General features: G+C 46.5%; 1 long non-coding RNA gene across 1 annotated transcript; it reads left to right on the forward strand.

Annotated features, from left to right (window-relative positions):
• Positions 1 to 505: 505 nt before the first annotated feature.
• On the forward strand, positions 506 to 10,262 carry LOC123569446 (uncharacterized). Its single transcript, XR_006693146.3, has 3 exons — positions 506 to 714; positions 8,164 to 8,212; positions 10,147 to 10,262. It is a non-coding gene; the product is annotated as an uncharacterized lncRNA (long non-coding RNA).
• Positions 10,263 to 11,283: the final 1,021 nt, after the last annotated feature.

An 11,283-nucleotide genomic window follows, 5' to 3' on the forward strand; every position in this document is an offset into this window, starting at 1 on the left:
CCAGAAACCTCCTTCCCCAAATTTGTTCCTCTTTGAGTCCTCTCCTGCCACTGCCATCCACCCAACTCTTCAGGCCAAGATGCCCATGTTATCTGTGACTGCTCTCCTTCCTTTATCCCTCCATCTACCCCAGAAGGCCCTGCCAGCCCTGCCTTCCAAATATATCCCCAGTCTGCCTCCTTTTCTCCAGGTCCCCTGATGCCACTCTGTCCACACTAACATCCTCTCTCAGCTGGTGATGCAGCAGCCTCTTACTGAGCAACCTGCTTCCTTTCTTGGCTTTTCAAATCCATTCCCTGCCAAGTAGCCAGAGGGATCTTTTCAAAATATAACTCAAGTCATGTTCATCTTCTTAAAATCCTTATTCTCCAGGCACGTAAAATAAAAACAAAACCAAATGGAAGCCACACTGCATGAGGGTCAAGGTGTGAATAGGATTTTAGGACACGACACTGAAGAATCTAGTAATGCTTGCAAGAGGCGTGGCTGGGAAAGGAAAGACAGGGAGAGAGAGTCAGAGCTGCAAGCAGGCAGAATGATCAGAAAGCGCTTCTGTGGTGTTAGAATGGAGAGGCTTAGGCATGCTAAATGCTGAAGGGAAGAACCATGGAGAGGAGGAGGTGGCGATTCACTTGGGTAACAGATGACTCCTGTTTTTGGGAGAAGAGACTTGAAGCAAATTCATATTGTTCGTGATGGCATCTCTTCCCCCAGGTAAGCTTGTTTTTGTCAGCTCTCTTTAAACAATAAATAAAATAAAAAACTAAAATAAAATAGGCTGGGCGCGGTGGCTCACACTGTAATCCCAGCACTTTGGGAGGCCGAGGTGGGTGGATCACGAGGTCAGGAGATCAAGACCATCCTGGCCAACATGGTGAAACCCCGTCTCTACTAAAAGTACAGAAAATTAGCCAGGCGTGGTGGTGGGTGCCTGTAGTCCCAGCTACTCGGAAGGCTGAGGCAGGAGAATGGCGTGAACCAGGGAGATGGAGCTTGCAGTGAGCCAAGATTGTGCCACTGCACTCCAGCCTGGGTGACAGAGCGAGACTCCATCTCAAAAATATTAAAAAAAAATAAAAATAAAAATAAATAAAATAAAATAGAGCCTCCTTACTAAAGCCCACAAGACCCTCCAAGATCTGGCCCCTGTCCAGTCTCCAGCCCCAGCCTGTGCTATCTCCCCCTGCCCACTGGCCACCAGGCTGGGGGCTTTAACTTGCATAAGAATTATCCAGAGGCCGGGCGCGGTGGCTCACACATGTAATCCCAGCACTTTGGGAGGCTGAGGCAGGTGGATCACAAGGTCAGGAGATCAAGACCATCCTGGCTAACACGGTGAAACCCCGTCTCTACTAAAAAATACAAAAAATTAGCCAGGCACAGTGGCGGGCACCTGTAGTCCCAGCTACTCGGGAGGCTGAGGCAGGAGAATGTCATGAACCTGGGAGGTGGAGCTTGCAGTGAGCCAAGATCGCGCCGCTACGCTCCAGCCTGGCGACAGAGCAAGACTCCATCTCAAAAAAAAAAAAAAAAAAAAAATTATCCAGAGAGTTTGTTGAAGCACAAATTCCTATTCTTCCTGCTCCCCATCTTCCCCTTCATCTGCCTTCTTCTATGCCCTTCCTTCCTGACATTCAGTCCTAAAGCCATTAGGTGTAGCACAGGAAGGGAGGCCTCTGCAGTGAAGGGAGGGCAGCCATCATGGCCCAGAGCTGGGGCCAGGACAGTGATGGCCCTGGGAGGCTCCCCAACAAAGGGTATCAGAGCGTCAACAGAGTGAGGAGGGCATCCATGTGGTGGGAGGAAGACAGTGTGGAATGTCAGCACCCACGCAAGGGGAGGAGGGTGCCACTGCACGGGGGACAGCACCAGACTGGCTGAGAAGGACATTCCTACCAGGGGTGAGTGGCCTGACACATGTCAGATCCTGAGTTCCGTGATGGGGGCAGCTCTGTTTTGGGAGCCCAAGCCCAAGTGAGAGAAAAGGTCCTCCCTGCAGATGAGTGACTGGCAGAGGTGTCAGAGCTCAAGTAGGGAAAGAACAGCATCCACACAGGGTCAACGCCCAAGCAGGAAAAGACAGTCCCAAGCAGGGAAGGAGAAGGCAGTGAGAGGGAAGTTCGGTCACACTGAGGAGGACTGGTCAGCAAACACTAAGGGTAACAGAATCCTGGTGTTATGGGTGGAATTGCATCCTTCTGAAAATGTGTATGTTAAAATTCTAAACCCCAGGACCACAAAATGAGTCCTTACTTGGAAATAGGATCATTGAAGATGCATTTTTTTTGTTTTGTTTTGAGACGAAGTCTCACTCTGCCGCCAGGCTAGAGTGCAGTGGTGTGATCTCAGCTCACTGCAACCTCTGCCTCCTAGGTTCAAGCGATTCTCCTGCCTCAGCTTCCCGAGTAGCTGGGACTACAGGTGCGTGCCACCACGCCCACCTAATTTTTTGGATTTTTAGTAGAGACGGGGGTTTCACCATGTTGGCCAGGATGGTCTCAATCTCTTGACCTCGTGATCCACCCAACTCGGTTTCCCAAAGTGCTGGGATTACAGGTGTGAGTCACCACACCCGGCCCGAAGATGCAATTATCAATAGTTAAGGTGAAGTTGTGCCAGAGTGGAGTGGGCCTCTAATCTGATGTGACTGATATCCTTATTAAAAGGGCAAAGTTGGACACAGAGACAGTCACACAGCAAAGTGTCCAGGTGAAAATGAAGACAGAGATTGCAATGATGTGTCTACAAGCCAAGAAATGGCAAAAAAAATTGCCAGCAGTCACCAGAAGGAAGGGTAAAGGCAGGGAGTAGATTCTCTCTCATGTCAAGAGAAGGGACCAACCCTGCCAACAGCTTGATCTTGGACACCTTGCCTCCATCCAGAACTATGAGGCAATACATTCTATTTCTGTTGTTTAAGCTACCCGGTTTGTGGCACTGTTTTATTTTACAGTAGCCCTAGGAAACCAATATACCAGAATTGTTATTATTAAGGAAGGGAGTTATGAACATCAAAAGGGAGAAGAAGACTGGAATGAACCTTGTGATGTTGAATTGGAATTGGATGTATCAAGGCAAACTCATGGTTTTTAATGTTTAGAGATAGATATAGAAATAGGGATAAATGCCATGTGTGTATATATATTACACATGTTTCTTAGCTCTGTGCTCTGAGAAAACATGAATGCAGCAACACTCTCATAGCAATGAACATGTCCAGCACCTAGATCTAAATGGCATTTTCCACTAACAAGAAAAAGGGTTTCTTGAAGAAATGGTGGATTCCAAGACTGGGAAATTACAGGAGGAACCTGGAAGATCTTATTGTGCCAGAAAGCAAGGAAGTGCTCCAAGAATGGTGGGTACGTGTCACGGGGCACAAAGGGCAGCTTGAAGGAGCTCCCATTGGTGGATCATGAGACAATTCAAGTACCAAAGTAGACAATGATAGTGGCAGACTATGGCCCATTGAATAGGATTGGAAACCATGCACCCATGCAAATAAATTGAAAATGTAGTGAGAAATATGATAATTATGTAATTTCAAAGTGCCTCTCTGCAAAACACGTATTAATTACAAAGAGGAAAAGAGTAGCTTTATAGTGAAGAAGTCTGGCAGACAGCAACTTAATTAAGTGATCAGCATGAGCATCTCCAGTAATGGGGCAAATTAAAATCACGTGTCCCTGGATAGGACGTCAGGGGAAGAATGCAGCGTCATTTCTGAGCTATTTCTGCCAATGATCCATAAACGGGATCTAATCATGAGGAAGCGTCAGACAGACCCAAAATAACTGTCCTGTAATCTTCAGACGTGTCAAGGTCTTTAGAGTCAAGGAAAAACTGAGGAACTTCTCCAGATGAAAAGAGAGTCACGGGACATGAGAACTAAATGCAACACGATTCTGTGATGGATCTTGCTGCTATAAAACACATTATAGGAACAACTGGAGAAAGTGGAATGGGCCCTGAGGATTAGCTGCATCCATGTGTCATTGTTAATCTCCTGATTTTGATGCTTGCACTGTGATTGTGTAGAAGGCCCTTATTTATAGAAAAGATTCACTGAAATATTAGATGGTGATGGGGCTTCCAGTCAGCACTTTGCTCTCCAGTGCCTCAAGAAAACGGAAGGTTTTTGTACTGTCCTTTCTCATCTTTTCTGTGTGATATTTGAAAAAAAAAAAATGTGACCATTGCACAAAAAGCATCTCCCTGGACTCTGTCTCTGGAGTTTCTGATTTAATGGGTGTAAGATGGGACCAGGACGGCTGGGCACGGTGGCTCATGCCTGTAATGCCAGCACTTTGGGAGGCCAAGGTGGGTGGATCACCTGAGATCAGGAGTTCAAGACCAGCCTGGCCAACATGGTGAAACCCTGTCTCTACTAAAAATACAACAATTAGCCAGGTGTGGTGGCAGGCGCCTGTAATCCCAGCTATTTGGGAGGCTGAGGCAGGAGAATTGCTTGAACCCGGAAGGCGGAGGTTGCCGTAAGCCGAGATCACACCATTGCACTTCAGTCTTGGTAATACAGCGAGACTCTGTCTCAAAGAAAAAGAAAAAATGGCACTTTGGGAGGCCGAAGCGGGCGGATCCCGAGGTCAGGAGATCGAGACCATCTTGGTTAACACAGTGAAACCCGATCTCTACTAAAAATACAAAAAAATAGCCGGGTGTGGTGGCGGGTGCGTGTAGTCCCAGCTATTTGGGAGGCTGAGGCAGGAGAATTGCTTGAACCTGGAAGGTGGAGGTTGCAGTGAGCCAAGATCGTGCCACTGCACTCCAGCCTGGACAACAGAGCAAGACTCCATCTCAAAAAAAAAAAAAAAAGATGGAACCAGGACATTTGCCTGTGTAACCACTCCCCAAAGGGATGCCAGTGCTTATGGTCCGCAGACCAGGCCTTGAGTTCTAAGTGTCTGTATACTGACTTCACTGTCCTGGAGTCACCAGTTCATCATCAGTGCGGGTCCTTTGCTCTGTGCCTCCTACCTGGAAAGCTGTTCTCTCAGATCTTTTAGAATGCCTCTTGTGTGCCATTCAGATCCACCCCTACACACACACACACACACACACACACACACACCCCTATACACACACACACCCCTACACACACCCCTACACACACCCCTATACACACACACCCCTACACACACCCCTACACACACACCCCTACACACCCCTACACACACACACCCCTACACACACACACCCCTACACACACCCCTACACACCCCTACACACACACACACCCCTACACACACACACCCCTACACCCCCCTACACACACACACCCCTACACACACACACCCCTACACACCCCTACACACACACCTACACACACACACCTACACACACCTACACACACACCCCTACACACACACACCCCCTACACACACACACCTACACACACCCCTACACACCCCTACACACACACACACCTACACACACACACCCTACACACCCCTACACACACACCCCTACACACACACACACCCCATTTTGTAATTTTTCTTTAACTTTTATTTTCAGCTCAGGAGGTATACGTACACTTTTTTCGTTTTGTTTTGTTTCATTTTTGTTTCTGTTTTTTGAGACAGCGTCTCGCCCTGTCCCCCAGGCTGGAGTGCAGTGGTGCCATCTCGGCTCATTGCAACCTCCACCTCCCGGGTTCAAGTGATTCTCCTGCCTCAGCCTCCTGAGTAGCTGGGATTACAGGCGCGCGCCATCACCCCTGGCTAATTTTGTGTATTTTTTTAGCAAAGACGGGGTTTCACCATATTGGTCAGGCTGGTCTCGAACTCCTGATCTCGTGATCTGCCTGCCTCGGCCTCCCATGTACAGTTTTATTACATGGGTAAATTGCAAGTCGCTGGAGTTTGGTATGCAAATGATTTCATCACCAAGATAGATAGCAAGTATAGTACCTGACAGGTAGTTTTTTAACCCTCACCCACCTCCCACCCTCCACCCTCAAGTAGGCCCCAGTGTCTATTGTTCCCCTGTGTGTCCCTATGTACTCAATGTTTAGCTCCCACTTATAAGTGAAAACATGCGGTGTTTGGTTTTCTGTTTCTATGCTTATTTGCTTAGGATAATGAACTGCAGCTGAGTCCACACTGCTGCCAAGGATATGATTTCATTCTTTTTTATGGCTGCGTGGTATTCTATGGTGTATACGTATCACATTTCTTTATCCAGTCCACCACTGATGGACATCTAGGTTGATTCCACATCTTTGCTACTGTGAATACTGCTGCAATGAACATACAAGTACGTGCATCTTTTGGTAGAATGATTTATATTTTTCTGGGAATATACCCAGTAATAGGATTGCTAGGTTGAATGGTAGTTCTGTTTTTAGCTCTTTGTTCTTTTTGCTTAATATTTACAAAGAATTTCTGAGAATCCATGACCCATGGAAGGAAGCCCTCTTGTGGATCTCAGGTTAGAACTCATTTCTTTCCACCAGTCATGTCTAATCCAAGCAAACTTCTACTCCTCTCCAACAAGTCTTACTTTTTGTTTGTTTGTTTGTTTGTTTTACAGCGTCTTGCTCTGTCACCAGGCTGGAGTGCAGTGGCGTGATCTTGGCTCACTGCAACCTCCGCCTCCCACAGTCAAGTGATTCTCTTGCCTTGGCCTCCCAAGTAGCTGGGACTACAGGCATGAGCCACCACACCCAGCTAATTTTTGTATTTTTAGTAGAGATTGGGTTTCACCATGTTGGCCAGGATGGTCTCAATTTCTTGACCTTGTGATCTGCCTGCCTCAGCCTCCCAAAGTGCTGGGATTACAGGTGTGAACCACTGTGCCTGGCCACTTTCTTGGAGGCCATAGAATAGATGAATTAAAAAGTTGAGAGCCTGCTGAATAATGGTTCAGTTACACACTCAGTCCTGTGGATGTTCATAGGAGAGAAGGAACAGGACACAGCCTAACTCAGGCAGAAGAAAGGAAACAAGTATTTCTTTAGACTTGCCAAAAGTGGAAGGTGTGTGAAGCGAAGTGTGTTGGAAATAGTATTTTTACCTTATATCAAAAAATGTTCAAATGAATTGTATCCTCAACAAATTGAGAATTTTCCATTGTACATCCTGACTTTTTGACTGTAATGAGCAGTTTTCTTTTGAGAGGCCTTAGCTGCAAGCTAAGATCAAGAGTTCTAGTCTCTGAGCTGGTTCATATAACCAATATAGTAATTAAATCACATCCATGAAAGAGAACATTTTCATCGCAGGATACAAGAGGGGTTCAAAGTTTGACTCTTCTGTGCTTCAGAAAGAATGAATCAGGAAATTCAGAAATGAATTCAGGAAAAATGCCTGATCACTCCACCCTATTTTGAATCACAGCTTTACTTTCTTAAGAGCATCTTCTGCACTCATCCACAAATAACTGAACATACACACACTCTCCGTTATAACTGCAGCCTGAGCATCAACTCTCCAGCCACTTCCACTTCCTACTCCTTAGGGCTTTGAGATCTTAGGGTGCAGCTCAAAATCAGAGAATGAGCTTTGCCTCAGATCCTGCACAAGTGTGTCAGCCGCTGGCCGTGGTGCTGAAAGAAAGCCTGTTCTTCAGGGCTCCAAGTCAGCTCTGTCTACTTTCCCATTTCTGAATGTCGTCTCCAGCACAGAATACATCAGGTTGCACACAGTGTCTTATTTGCTGAAAGCCTGTATTTCCCAGATATTTTACTTGGATCTCTGATTCACCCTGTCCTCTTCTTACTCTCCCCTTTCCAGCCACTCTCCAACAAGAATCGCATGCCCCAGCCACATGGCCTGACTTGTAATTTCTCCCACACCTCAGTCCTATTAATAGTTCTGGGCCTTCATGCATGCTATTTTTTGAAATCACACACACACACACACACACACACACACACACACACACACACACACACACACACACCCCTTCGCTTGTCACAGCCCTTACTGGTTACAAATTATTTGAGACTCGCCAAAGTGTCACCTCCTTTAGGAAACCTTCCTTGATTACCTGTGAGTTGAGTTTACTTTTCCTGGAAAATTGTTACCCTCTGCTACCTCAAATGAAATAAGTCAGCCCCAACTCTATATTCCCTGTGTTGCTCTCTACCATTGCATTCAACTCTCAATTATAATTTTCTTTTACCTCTGCATTTTTTACTAGACTCTGCATTCTTCAAAGTGGCACAAAAGAGATGGCACAGGAAGATCAGGTTGGTATCAGTTCAAATAAGTCAGAAATGCCAGAGTAAGAAGTCTAGGGTTTATCCTAGCACCTACACACAAACCATGCAAAGCACAGGGTCAAGGAAGCCACTGCAATTTATAAAGACTCCACCTTCTCAGTACCTGACCCATTGTTCCAGCAATCAATGATTTAAAGTCTCTTTGAGCTCTTCCTGTCTTATGACAGTAAGAAAAAAAGAATGGTCTGAGGAGACTGGAGACCTCCTACACTGTAATTATCCTTGAACAGTGATTTTCTCAGAAGTGTTCTCTTGGCTGTGGCATGATTCATCTTTCTGCAAACGTAATCTAGCATCTCACCAAAGCAAAGATGGAGTAACAAGGGCCATGTACACTTCCTGGACCACAGGAATGTGCTTAAGGTATTGAATACATCCCAATTAGATTTGGGAAAGGTAGCATAGAAATGAGAGAAAAGGACCAGACACAGTGGCTCATGCCTATAATCCCAGAGCTTTGTGAGGCTGAGGCAGGAGGATCACAAGGTCAGGAGTTCGAGACCAGCCTGAACAACATGATGAAACCCCGTCTCTACTAAAAATACAAAAATTAGCCAGTCATGATGGTGTGTGCCTGTAATCCCAGCTACTCTGAAGGTCGAGGCAGGAGAATCGCTTGAACTCAGAAGGCAGAGGTTACAGTGAGCTGAGATCACGCCATTGCACTCCAGCCTAGGTGACAGAGCAAGACTCTGTCTCAAAAAAAAAAAGAAAGAAAGAAAGAAATTAGAGAAAAGATAGCCTAATTGGATAGAGAATATTTTCTCCAAAAGGTTATCAACTTCTGGAACTAAAACTAAAGTGTTTCTACCTAAAGCAATCAGAAAGATGTACTGTCTGTGCGGTGGGGTTACCCAATCCTGGCCCCAGTTGTAGAAGGTGGCCTAAAGACACACAGGGGAATGAAGAGAAAAATTAAGAGTTGTACTGGGCATCCGCTTGAAGCACTCTGCTCATATTCACAGTCCCCAGACCCACTGTCAGTTCTCAGCATGAGAAGCCAGCTCTAGATGAAGACAGCTTCCTTGCTCTGTATCATTCAGTGAATGAGGCTGCCTGGGTCTGGCTGAGACCCATCCCTGTCCACCAGTCACCCCAAGACCTCACATCTATGAAGACTGAGCATACAGTGTGCCCCATGTCAGGGTCAGGTGTGAGGGAGGAGGTAGGAAACAAAACCCCAGGCCCAGCCTTGGGGAATTAAGAATAGAAACAAAGGTAAAGTTCTTACTATTAGTTTAGAAGACTTCTGCTGCTGCTGCTGCTGCTGCTGCTGCTTCCTCCTCCTCCTCCTCCTCTTCTTCTCCTCCTCCTCCTCTTCCTCTCTTCTCCTCCTCCTCCTCCTCGTCCTCCTCCTCCTCGTTTGGCTGTGTCACCCAGGCTGGAGTGCAATGGTGCAATCTTAGCTCACTGCAACCTCCGCTTCCCAGGTTCAAGCGATTCTCCTGCCTCAGCCTCCTGAGTAGCTGGGATTACAGGCATGTGCCACCATGCCTGGCTAATTTGTGTATTTTTAGTAGAGATGGGGTTTCACCATGTTGGCCAGGCTGGTCTCGAACTCCTGACCTCAGGTGATCCACCCGCCTCAGCCTCCCAAATTGCTGGGATTACAGATATGAGACACAGAGCCTGACCTAGAAGACCTCTTCTTAGGAAGAAGAGGTAAGAGGAGCAAAAGACAGAATGTTTGCCCTTAGAGGACTCATAGTCTAGGCAGTGAGAAGGATCCACATTAGAGAACCATACCAACCATTGCAGTGAAGTGGAAGAACAAGCCACTTGTGTGAAGTACAGTATCCAGTTCCCTCCTTGGGCTTTCTTTACCCAGAGGGAAAGCTCAGCATCTTCCTGAGAATCTTTATATCAGAAACCAATTTTCCCTTTTCTCTGTCTTCCTACAGACCTGTTTTGAAGCTGTTCTCATGGCCTCACTTGATTATGAGTCAGCCTTTTTTATTAGACGGTGAATCCCTTGAAGTTGTCACTATGTTAAGCCCCATGCCTGGCACATGGTAGGTGCTTTGTAATGAACGTTAAGACTGGAATATTGCATGACGTTTGATCCCTGGGTCAAACCCATTCAGTGGCTATAGCAAACGTGCCCCAATCCTTTTACTCTAGCTCAGGCTGACACCCAAGATCACTTCCTGTAGTTACCTATGGAGATGCCTATACATCAGTCAGAGAGCTGAGGTCCCAAAGAATATCAGTGGTATTATTCATGACTCAACAAAGCCTGTTCCCTTTCAGGAAGGACATTCTGTCTCAGATAATGCAATTCCTTTGCTCCAGTGAGATCTGTTTGACGGGGAAGTCATCACCACTTGGACATCCTTTCGTTGAAAGTGCACTGAGCACCTCTGCAAGTTGCCATGGAGGGTATGGAAAAGCAGGAGACAGAATCTCTGTCCTCATGAGGCTCACATTTCAGCAATGGAGGGAAGACATGTGTGAATTGTAGGAGATCGATCAGAGTGGTAAGAGAAACTATAGGGAAAGGAGCAGGCCTTCTGAAAGGTTGGAAGGCTCCGCATAGCTTCGGGGGAGAATAGCTGAAGGCAGCTGTTCTGTAACCCTGAGTATGTGCAAGGGAGTGAAGGAGAGTATGTGCAAGGGAGTGAGGGGGAAGGTATCTTGATCAAGCTTGTTTACTTATGTTGACCAGGAACTGACCTTTGATCATCCATGAGCATGAGGTTCCCTGAAAGGGGAACAATAAATGTTAATTACCTGCAGGTTGTGTTGTCTCCAGGTTTTTGGCATTGTGCCTACAATGAATAAAAGCAAGCATCTCCAGCTTCTCAGGGCTGCTTTCTGGCCACTAGAGCCAGGCAGTCACCTAGCTGCTCTTACACTGCATACCTGTGTCTGAGTAATTTCATCTGTCAGCCAAGGTCTGTGAATGTCACGATACAAGGAAAAGGAGGCAAAGGCCCAGAAGGTAGATGTAAAGCACTAGGAATCACAGTGAAGCAGGTGATAGCATTGAGAGCTTGCTTAAGAATAGGACCTTTCACTCTGGATCTCTCATGATTTTG

Source organism: Macaca fascicularis, chromosome 16 (genome assembly GCF_037993035.2).
Source record: "Macaca fascicularis isolate 582-1 chromosome 16, T2T-MFA8v1.1".
Classification (NCBI taxonomy): domain Eukaryota; kingdom Metazoa; phylum Chordata; class Mammalia; order Primates; family Cercopithecidae; genus Macaca; species Macaca fascicularis.